Source organism: Schistosoma haematobium, chromosome 2, assembly GCF_000699445.3.
Source record: "Schistosoma haematobium chromosome 2, whole genome shotgun sequence".
Classification (NCBI taxonomy): domain Eukaryota; kingdom Metazoa; phylum Platyhelminthes; class Trematoda; order Strigeidida; family Schistosomatidae; genus Schistosoma; species Schistosoma haematobium.
The window spans coordinates 28,220,688-28,232,444 of NC_067197.1; positions in this window are offsets into that span (position 1 = coordinate 28,220,688).

Here is an 11,757-nt window from a genome sequence, read left to right on the forward strand (position 1 = left end):
ATCCTTGCCTTTACGTCTGCATCTGATCCTCCTCGTTCACCAATCATGCTGCTCAGGCGTGTGAAAGTTTCCACCTCTTCCAGAGCTTCCCTATCAGGTCGCATAAACACTTATTTTTCATGGGATTGTGTATTAATGTGATGATATTTATATATGATTCTATGATCTCCGTTGTGTAACGTCTTTGCTACATCACATCACGCAGCAAACATTCGGGAAATATAAAACCAGTTATAAAACTATTTTCAGTATCATAATGAATCCAGAACGGCAGTAATGAAAACCCTAATGTTGCAATTATTCTAAATGCGATTATAGACCTTAGACATATCTCAAACCAAACCGAAGAAAAAATCAAGTTTTGTTTTATAACTTAACTGTGTATTGTATAGATAATTGAAAAGAATGAAACTCTTGAAATCCCTTTGATTATTGTTAAGGGTCACCAATATAATTCAACTCTACTAGTAATTTATATATACTAGTGACGTATAATATCTTCAGAAATGTCATTATCCTTACTCAGTGTCTAATGATTAATTATATAGATTAATGGAATGAAACAGAAGAGAAATTAATAACGAATAAGTTTTTATTACAATTATTATTGGTGGTGAAAAAGATATTTGATTCTTTTATTTTTTTTAAAAAAATTGGTTTAATAAGGTTAACTGGATAGGTACTGTCGTGAAGTACTTACTTACTTACTTACGCCTGTTACTCCTAATGGAGAATAGGCCGCCGACCAACATTCTCCAACCCATTCTATCCTGGGCCTTCTTTTCTAGTTCCATCCAATTCTTGTTCATTTTTTTCATGTCTATCTCCATTTCCTGGCGTAATGTGATCTTTGGTCTTCCTATCCTCCTTTGGCCTTGAGAATTCCATGTGGGGGCTTGTCATGTGACGCAGTTAGGTGCTTTCCTCAATCTGTGTCCTCTCCACCTCCAACGCTTCTTCCTGATTTCTTCCTCCATTGGGATCTGATTTGTTCTCCCCCACAAAAGCTTGTTGCTTATATAGTTCTGGCCAACGACTCTGAAGTATTTTGCGTAGACAGTTGTTAACAAACACTTGTATCTTCTGGATGATGGCTTTCGTAGTTCTCCAGGTTTCTGCTCCATACAGTAGAACTGTCTTGACATTTGTATTGAAAATCCTGACCATGGTTGACGGTTGTTTTGAGTTTCAGATGTTCTTCAGTTGTAAATGTGCTGCTCTTGCTTTTTCGATCCTTACCTTCACGTGTGCATCAGACCCACCGTGTTCGTCAATGATCCTGCTCAAATATGTAAAGGTTTTTACATCTTACTGTCGTGAAGTACAATAGCAATTATTAGGACAGCTTACAATATAGAATTAAACAAGAAATTTTTCATGGCATTTAGTTGACAATTAAGTTTTATAAACTACTTAACAGAGTATAACTTCAATCACATTGTGAATTTGGTCTAACTATTATATCAACACATGGTCCACTTTAAAAACTTCATTTCTATCTTTGGTTATAATTAAATTCACCAATAGCAATTTCTGTTTATATGACAACTATTGGTTACATTAATTCTCAAATTTCTCTGTACATAAATTTTGTTGGATATTTTCATCATCATAGTGTTTCATAATCATGAGTTTTATACTAACAATACTGGATGATGATTTTATCTACTTATTGACAACCATAGTGACTAGCTTTGTAAAAAAAAATGGTGTAGCAACTAGATTTATTAATTGATATGGTAGGTAGATTTATTCATTGATATGAATTTAATTAAAATAAACCAGGATATATTCTGATTTACTGATGATTCATGACATTATACCATTGAAATCCGCTTCCAAGTTTCGTAAATTAGTTACGAAATTAGTTATGATTATGTGTGCAGAAAAATGCCGCTTGACATTATATATATAATACACTACATAACAACATGTTTTCGACGCTTCCGTCTTCTTTCGCGATCAATGTTATAGAATGTTTTTCTTCATAAGATAGTGCTAGCCATGCTCTGTGTAGGTATTTAGACTTTTGATCAGTTCGGAAATCTAAAGATAAAATTTCTAATCTTGTTATCATTTTGTGGTGAAAATTAGCTTCAAATTAATAGGTAGAGTGAATAAAAAAAATTATGGTTGAAGCAATTAGAGTATGGATGATTTACTATGTACGAAAATGTAATAAACAGTATGGTTTGTTTTTAGTATGCCTTAACCATTTATCTAGTTAAGCATTTACATTCATGAGCATAATACCATCAGTGAAATTATGCTACACGATTTGGTGAATTACAACTAGGCTTTTTTAAAACTATAATTAGTGACAATGACTTGAGGTAGCATGAGCATACAGATGAATTGGCAGTTATATAAGCTTTAAACCTGTTATTTAGATAGGAAACACATTATGTTAACGGAAATTTCACGACATTATGTTTAAATTTATGCAAATTGTATATAAAAGCATGTTATTGTTGCCATAATTCTATTTCAAGATAGTATTTTTGCTTGTCTGTTACAATGATCACATTATTCTATGATTGATAATCCAACTCCGTTAAAAGCTCAAACAAAAAATATGTGCTACTTATAAGTAAGCTGATCAAAATACATTAAAACAATCAATTGGTACGGAGATTCATTTCAATCTATTTGTTACAATAATCGTAGTTTCAACTCTACCAATACTATTCTCATGCATTTGTTAGGGTGAAGTTAATTTATCTAGATTTTAGTGAAAAATAAAGGGACATCTTCAAAATTTCCCTCAGAAGTTTGAAATAACTACCAAACAGGAATTATCATTCTTCAGTTGAAATTTCTAATAGGTACCTTGTGATAATGAATCATTTCATGTTTATTTTGGTTATTTAAAACTAATAGTTTACATTTCTTGTGTTATGAATTGAATTTGATAATAGTTATGTATAGTAATTTATAATAAATAATGAATGTTTAAATGTTCAGTATCAGTTCAAATTAGTGTGTATCAACTAAAATGACTTACGATTAATGATGAAGAATGTTAAAAAAGCAACTTTTTTGTTCACTACATAATAATCCGTAGTTTCTCATCTATATATTGTACAAAATTAACTGCCTGAAGACTTTATACAAATGAGAAACATAAGCTAAAACCTGGTTATAAAATGTTACTAAATTGTAATCGCAAAACAGCAAAGTTATCAGTAATTTTAAAGATTCCATCTCATTTAATTTTAATCCAGTGATTATATAAGGTTGCGATACTGTAGTGAAGGAGAACACAGGTGAGGAAAACCGGACTGTATTTAGCACAAAATTACAGAGTTACTTGGTAAAATAGAAAAACCACACTATTATACTTAATTTGCAAAATGTTCAATAATTGTCTCGAACTTCATTGTTCTTGCATTTCCATACTAATTGCTTTCTATTCCTGCTCTTCCTTTCTTGATCTTCCCCATCTTCTGCTGCCAGACATTACATTCTTGACTCATGTCATATACTACTTATATCAATATAAGTAGCACGCACCACAATACTTGAAAAATGTATATAACCTATTATTGATTTCAGAAGTTTCTAAAGTAATATTTTTTGCATTTATAGTTATCTTTCAAATCCAAATTTTCTCAAGACAATCTGTAAATTGATAAAGATGGCAAACTTCATTGAATTATCTTTGAAATTACCATTTACCTAACATGTTTTTATGAGTAGCTGAGATGGGGAAACTAATGATAGTTGATTAAAGGCATTAGGAGTATAACTTTATCATTTTTTAACATTTCAAATAGCAACTATTAAGTGTTGAATTATAGAATTATATATCTAGTCAGTCAATCATGCATAATTTATAACTTACCACATGTTTACACTGGTTGAAGTCATCATACTATATCAGCAAATCAAGCTGTCAGAGTTATAGTATTATTGGAAGTAGATAGATGTAGATATAGACATTATAAATCAAGCAAATATTAATGGGTTCGAATTCCACGAGCGGGATCGTCGATTCGCACTGCTGCGAAGTCCCACAATAGGACGAAATGGCCGTTCAGTGCTTCTAGGTTTTCAATGGTGGTCTAAAATCAATTGGTTCATAATCTCAATCAAGCAAATATTAATTTGTAAAAATAAAAAGTACCAGAAATTTTTGAAACTAACTTCGTAGGAAAAGAACGAGTCTATATGTTACTTAATATCACTAACCATAGCTTAAGACAACTTCATGAACCCCAATCACGTAATCAGGACCAAACAACATCTCCACTAGTACTATTATAATACATTCAGATAGAAATATTCAAAGATTAACCAACATTTTGTTTTAGTTTATTCAATTTATCTAAATAACAAAACAATGACCACCTGAATAATAAATTCTTTGCACATAAATTATATAAGTGATTTCTAAGGTAATATCTCCATTTTATACATTGGAGACTCAGTTTTTCCTTAATATGTATAGAAGAAAATGAAAAAGACAAACGATTTGAATGAATAGAAGAGAACTATTTGAAATTTAATACTGTTCAAGATATTTCATTCTTTTTTTGTTCACACTTATGTTTTATATCAATTCTGTCTATTCGTTATTTGAATGGTATACATTCGTGATTTAGATCAAAGACACGTACAATAGGCAAGATTAAGAAAATAAAAAGTAATTTATATGAATTATTTCTATTCTACAAGTAATGTCTATATAGTAAAAAATAATTTGATTAATGTTATCTATTTTCATTTCATAAATTTACTAAACTATACTGATTTGATAATTAGATTATTGTTGTGGAATTTATAACCATCTAAATAATCATTTAACTATTTTAAACACATTTATAAAAAGATATAGTTCGAAACAATAAATGGATTTATAAAGAGAAGTGGATTCCTGTTTATAATTAGATACAAATAAGGGGCTTTGATCGGTTTCAGTGATGTAACCAACCCGGCAAATATCATTGATCATAAGGAGTGAATATCAAGTAGTATCATAAACTAAGTAGACTTTGTAACGTGAATTATTAACTTCTATTTCAGTGGCCTTTACCTATCGTGCTTTGTATATGACCTAAATGTTCAGAATGATGTGAATTGCTGAACTAAAATGAATCCATCATTTAGTGTACATTTTATAAAGTATATTGGTTATTACAGAATAGATAGATTATAGCTAGTAGTGAAATCTAAGTGGCATGTTTCGTTGCATCAACTTAATGTATCTGAACTTTTGAGATGATACATTCGCTCGAACCCAAAAAGAGTACTCCCTGGTTTAAACGCTAAAAAATTAACTACCGAGCTAGAGTCCGAATAACTATTAACGTGCTGAATAAGAATGATGTTTACGTAGATATTATTAAGCTATCAAATTATTTCATTGTGCATATTCAGCACTGAAGTTTGATCAATCTACGTTTGCATTTGTGTATCTTTTGTGTGGGTTGTCTTGATTTTGTTACAAGATTCTATAAAACAGATGGATTGTTATTCATAAATTCGATTTGACATCACATTCATATCTTAATAATTTATTCTTTATTAATTAAATTCATTAGGATCAATATCAAGGTTGCGGTTCGTAGAGAGTTAATGATAAATAATTTTTGTTATTTTTCAATGATTAAAAAAAGTATTTCTTACGTTTCGTAACTTAATGTAAGCCACTTCTTCAGAGTAAATAAATAACCGGAATTAAATTAACACACGTTTAAATAGTACAAAGGAAATATAATTTTTATACTCAACGGGATATAACAAAAATATATTAAAATAAAACCATAACAAACATTGATGCAGACTAGTATGAATTCATTATATTTCGCCGTTTCTCATCGGCTGCTTATAACCATATATGTAAGCAGCTGATGATAAACCACGATATATAATGAATTCATGCTAGTCTGCATCAATGTTTGTTCTGGCTTTATTTAAATTCATGAAGGGAACTAATTGCATAGAAAGTACATTTATAATCTAATTTATTGTTTATACAAGAATAGCATATGCATTCTAGATGTTATCACATCTAATATTGTATGCCTTTAGTTATAAAATAAAAATAAAAATGAAAAATAAGACATATAAACAAACAGTATTCCTTATAACCGGTACCCTAAATTCTTTGCTGAATATATATTACCAAAGCCATTAGGGTTCATTCTTGACTGTCACTGGTATTTTTAAAAATACACATTATAAAGATTCAGTCGGTGTAGTGTTAGCAAGAAACATTTATCTACACATGTATAGTTTTCATCCTGGAATCGAATATAGCCCATTATAACTATAGTGTGTAAAATTTTGCAGAGAAAATTCGCGTCAGTTTTTCGAAATATACTTTATTAGTAATACATTTTGATGAAGAAGAATTTATCTTAAGCATAATTTATTTCTTTTTGCAGGCTACAGAAAATGCGCATCCAAGGAAACAAATGGTTACCTTAAATATGCACTGTCCTATTTTTTAAGGTACCAATCTGAAATCACCTATGTGTGACACTTTAACTAAAGATCTTATCCTGGATATTCAGGAGCATATCATTTAATCGTCAATCTATTACAAGACCTTTAGTAAAACAAGAAGACAAAAAAGCCTCAGATACATGACATGAAGCGTCAAGTGCATATGAACTAGAACACTAGAAATAAGGGAGACAAACTAAACCAACATCAGGAGAGGTTGATTAGAAAGATATTTAACTCAACAAATTTTCACAGACACTACTATATTCATCCTATTATATGTATTCAATATGAAAGATAAGTTGCTAAGGCTGATCAATCCAGTTTGCGTATAAAAAGGTTCACTTGGTCATGAGGAACTAGATGCGCAGGTCATTCGTCATGACCACCTCTTTGTTACATTGAGGAAAGTTAACAAAAGTATTCTATCTTTCCTTGCACTTCCTGCTGGATGCTTAACTGGCTTATGCTTTGTATTGAGACCTCAAGTCCGAAGACGTCTGAAAGAATACAAAGTCTAGTGGTAAGGATTTATTTGACCCCGAAAACATATCATTTTTTACACAATTTATATACAATCGGATTAACAATCAAACTTCTATAAATTGAAACTCAGTGATATTCAATATCAGCCATTCAACAACTTACTGTGTGAGCACATTTACAATATCATTTAATTAAGCATTTATAACCAACATATATATCTAATTGACTGTCATATAACTATCCTTTCTCTAACCGATTACGTCATTTATCTACATGTCAGAATATGACCTCACAAAATTTAAAATAAATCACTTACGTCATCGACTCTGGAATATGTAATAGACACAAGACACTCGGTATTTATTTCATTTTTTTTGACAAAATTCAGTCAGAGTAACCATGAGGTTTACTTCATAACCTAATTTATATTGTAGAAGCTTTGGTCATCCAGAATTTAAAATCAGAGTTGTGTTTGTAAAACATTAGTCTGATCCTTCTCTTTGTCATGACCTTAGTTTATTGGTCAATTTAATTTATTCGATTTAGTTATTTGTACCTTTTTGCTACTACGTTTATAAAAATGATAACAATCCATCTATGCTTATAATGATAATTAATTTTATTATTATCGGTACAAATGCAGCCTCTATCAAGACTAGTTAATTAACATACAAGCATTTCCTTTACTTCAACCTAATGATACTGATAAGGATGTTTTTCATTCAGTTGATTGTGTATTACTCATGTTTTATACATTTATTAAGTTACTTAAATTATGCAGTCAGGTTTCTTATAACAGCTAATCGAATTTCAGTTAACATCATTCGTTGACCCATAGTTCGCACATTTGTCAGTGACGACAACCAAATGCAAAAAGAGAATATCATATGTTCAATACTTTATTTGCACAATGTCAATCAATTGTCCCAGACTTTGTTGTTCTTTCATTTCCATACCAATCAGTCTCTGTTTCCGTTCTCTTATATTTAATCTTCACAACCTTCTGCTGCCAGGCATTCCACTTTCGATTGATGTTACATAATACTTATATCTATCGACATAAGTCGCACACGCCACAATATTTAGATTAAAAGAATTTGTTGTATTTTGATTTTAGACGATGGAATGATAAAATGAATGTTGTCAAAACTATATGATCTGTAAGCGCAACGTATTTCAAATAATCTAGCCATACGCTCACTCGAAAAGACATTTTTTTATGGAACATAAAAAATCAAACTGGTTGAAATAGGAGATAAAAAAATAAAGATTATAAAGAAGACGAAGTGAATCACACCGTTATGGATAACAAGTAAATACTACCAGTAGTTTTAAAATGTTTTAAACATACTAATTGAGTTCTAATTTCCGCATTACCCAAGCTTCAATAAGACAGTAGTATTTTTCTCTGGACACTTGATTTGATATTATTATTTCACAGTAAATGGAGATATTTGTTTGTCATGAATTCTTATTCAACTATTATAGTTCATTTGCTTTTGTACCCACACATACAGGTCAATACAACTTACGTGCTATGTATATATGATCATAAATACATATAACTGTTAAACACAATAAAACGTAACATATGGGTTTGCATGCTGTTTGAGTTTTTCGTATATTATGTTCCAATAATAATGAACTGGGTTCCATAAAATGTCCTACTCAGAATATTTCAGCCCAAGACTATTATGTTTTAATGTAATACACCTTAACTTGAATAGGTTCATAATTTCAATGATATTACTGTCTTTTCATCAGTTTATGAACTATATTTAACATTCAATTTTGTTCATTGTTACGGTTAAAGGCTTTTGATTATTATCACTGTGGTTCGAAATAATGTCTGGTAGAATACATTATTTTGAAATTAAAAAAGCCATGGTTTACCTTATATAACTTTTCAAATATTAAAGATTCCCATTGTGAAAATTAGAACAACACATATAAGCGAACAGTTGTTTTGAATTAGATCGTCACCATGCTTTACTCTAATATACATGAATATTTATATTACAAATGTTCACTATTTTTCTCCTATTCATTGACAAACAGTATTATAAACCAGTAAAGTTACTACTGACTGATGATTTTCCGTTTACTTGAGAATTATTCTTTAAATTCATGATCATAAAAATAACCATTTTCTATGATTATGGTTTTTCATTTCGTTTAGTCACCAATAATATGAAAATACTTTGGTTATAACTGTTTTCATGTTCACTTCTTGATGCAGCATATGGTTATCACTATTATTTGCATCATTTTTTATTCATTTTTTTCTATAAGTCATACTAATTTGATCGTAAGTGTTGTTTGAATCTTCGCGTTGTTCATACTGATAAACTAATTGCAATGCATAACATTAACAACGGAAAGATTTAAACAACCCTTAAGAATAAAGTAAAATTTACCCCAGTTGCACAAACCCGTGTCTATCTGAGATCTGTAGTTAGGTGAATAAAGTGTCAGGTCTTTGAAACGATAGGTTCTGGGTTCGAATCTCAGTGTAAAAGAGGTGTGCATACATCTAGCTGATGTGTCCCAACTATAAGGATACCCTTGTCTTGGATTCCACTAACAGCCACTGTAAAACTCTCTTGAATATAATACAAGCTTGAATGAATATTCTGTATGTAGTTAATCTAATTAGCTCTAAAATTGTGGTGTGTGCTACTTATATTGACATAAGTAGTAGATGATGTTAGTCGTGAACAGAAGGTCCGGCAACAGAGAGACAAGAGGATCGAACAGCAAAGAATGGAAACAGGATACAATTTGTATGAAAATGCAAGAACAATGAAATCTGAGTCATTTTGAGACAATTGATGGACATTTTGCAAATTAACCATTTACTTTATGATTGTTAGATTTTATTAACAAGTCCTGTAATTTTGTGTTAGATACATTCGATTGTCCCCACTGGTGTTTTTGTTCGCTACAAAATAGCATAGATTCAGTTTCGTGGATGTACAGTTAGAAATATGTTCAGTTGCAAGTTGATTATAGATTCTGTGAAAAAATTATAACTGGTATATATGAAAAGACTCAAGAGCTAACGTAAAATTCTAAATAATGTGAAAGAAATAATAGGAACCATAAACTAACAGGCTATAGTACATTTTAAAAAAAGGAAACATATCTTTTATTACTTCTCGATAATTAGTAACGAGATTTCGCTTTAGTTCAGTGCAGAGGGTTAACAACATTGGATCAAAATAATTGTGAAGAAATAAGGATGGATTAATGTTGTTGCACTCAAAGGTAAGTATGAAAGATAACTAATTCATGGTATGATCATTCCACAGCTGATTTCTATCCGAATGACCATTTCAGTATCAAAAACCTATCCTTTTTTATAAACTACAACTTGAAAAACGTTCATTCACAATCTAACTTCAATAAAATACTGTTCTTTCAGTGTAGAAGCATAAACTTCATTAGTTCACTTGTAATAAGTTACACTGAATTCCTTCAAATGATTACTGTAAAGCATCAATGCAGGTTTCTCTAATAGTGAATCAAACATTTTGTAAATAGACTTGTAATAATTCATAGGAATCTATGCATGACTTGTTATTCCTCACTATTTCAATATTCGAAATCTTGTTTAATTCTATAGATAAAGGATTAGTTATGTCAATTGATATACGACCTAATAAGTCAAAGATTTTCTCAGATTCATATGATTGCATGTTGAAATTCAATTACATTTTGAACAGTATATATATGTATGTGTATGTATGTGTCATATCAGATTACAGCGGATCATATTTTCCTATTGTGTTCGTCCACAAATTTTTTGCTTAGAAATGAATTTTTACATTCAAAAAGTTCTTTTATTAACATCAGTTTGAGTATTAATTAGAATGTTTGTTTTACAGTTTACGAACCACTGTATATTCGGAAGAAACGACCGTCTAGTGCTTCCAGATTTAGATGATGATTTTACTTTGATCAGTCATGATTTCAATGAACTTTTTTTTATTTTATATATGAAAAATGAGATCAAAAAAAGTAGACAACTATCCAGTGAACATTTAATGTTCTGGATGTTAACTTTAAACAGTGGGGCGATCTGAAGAGGATGCACAAATATATCAATATTGACTAATCAGATGAGATCATGAATAATAATAATATTGGAAATTATTAAATGTAACTCATAATAGTTCCTTTGTTCATAATAATTTCATTATTCATCTAGTAGTTTCTTATTCACATTAATTTTCCTTCAAGATTTGTTCAATAAGATCGTTTATTCATTGAGTAGATAGAACAAGTTTGTTTATCTTTATAGGAATTATTGGATAATTATTTTTAAAAGAAATTCCCTGTGTTTATTACTGTGGATCATTGGTTTTACTAAGAACTTTATATACAATTTATTTCTTATATTGATGCCATTAGAACTATCTATAGTTCGATAGTATCTCCTATGTAGACGAATAATAATCATTGGAATATCCAATTTTGTTTTATAGAACATTAGTTAATTCTCTGTAAAGTAAATCTAGTGTTAATTTACTTGTTCTAGTAGGTTCGAAAAACTGACTAGTTATCTTATTGCGGTTTTGTTCGACTGGTTCTGACACAATTATGACATGAAGACAGCTTGTTGTTTTATGACCAGTAAGTCATTAAAGAAAATGAAAAGATTTTTCTAGATTGTAGTTATATTGAAATTTACGGTTCGTTGCCTAATATTAATGACTAATATCAATGTCAAAGAAGACGAAATACTGAATGTGCTAGACTTGCTCTCAGTTATTAAAATATTAGCACATATACACCACTGTATATTATAGTGTGTGAATG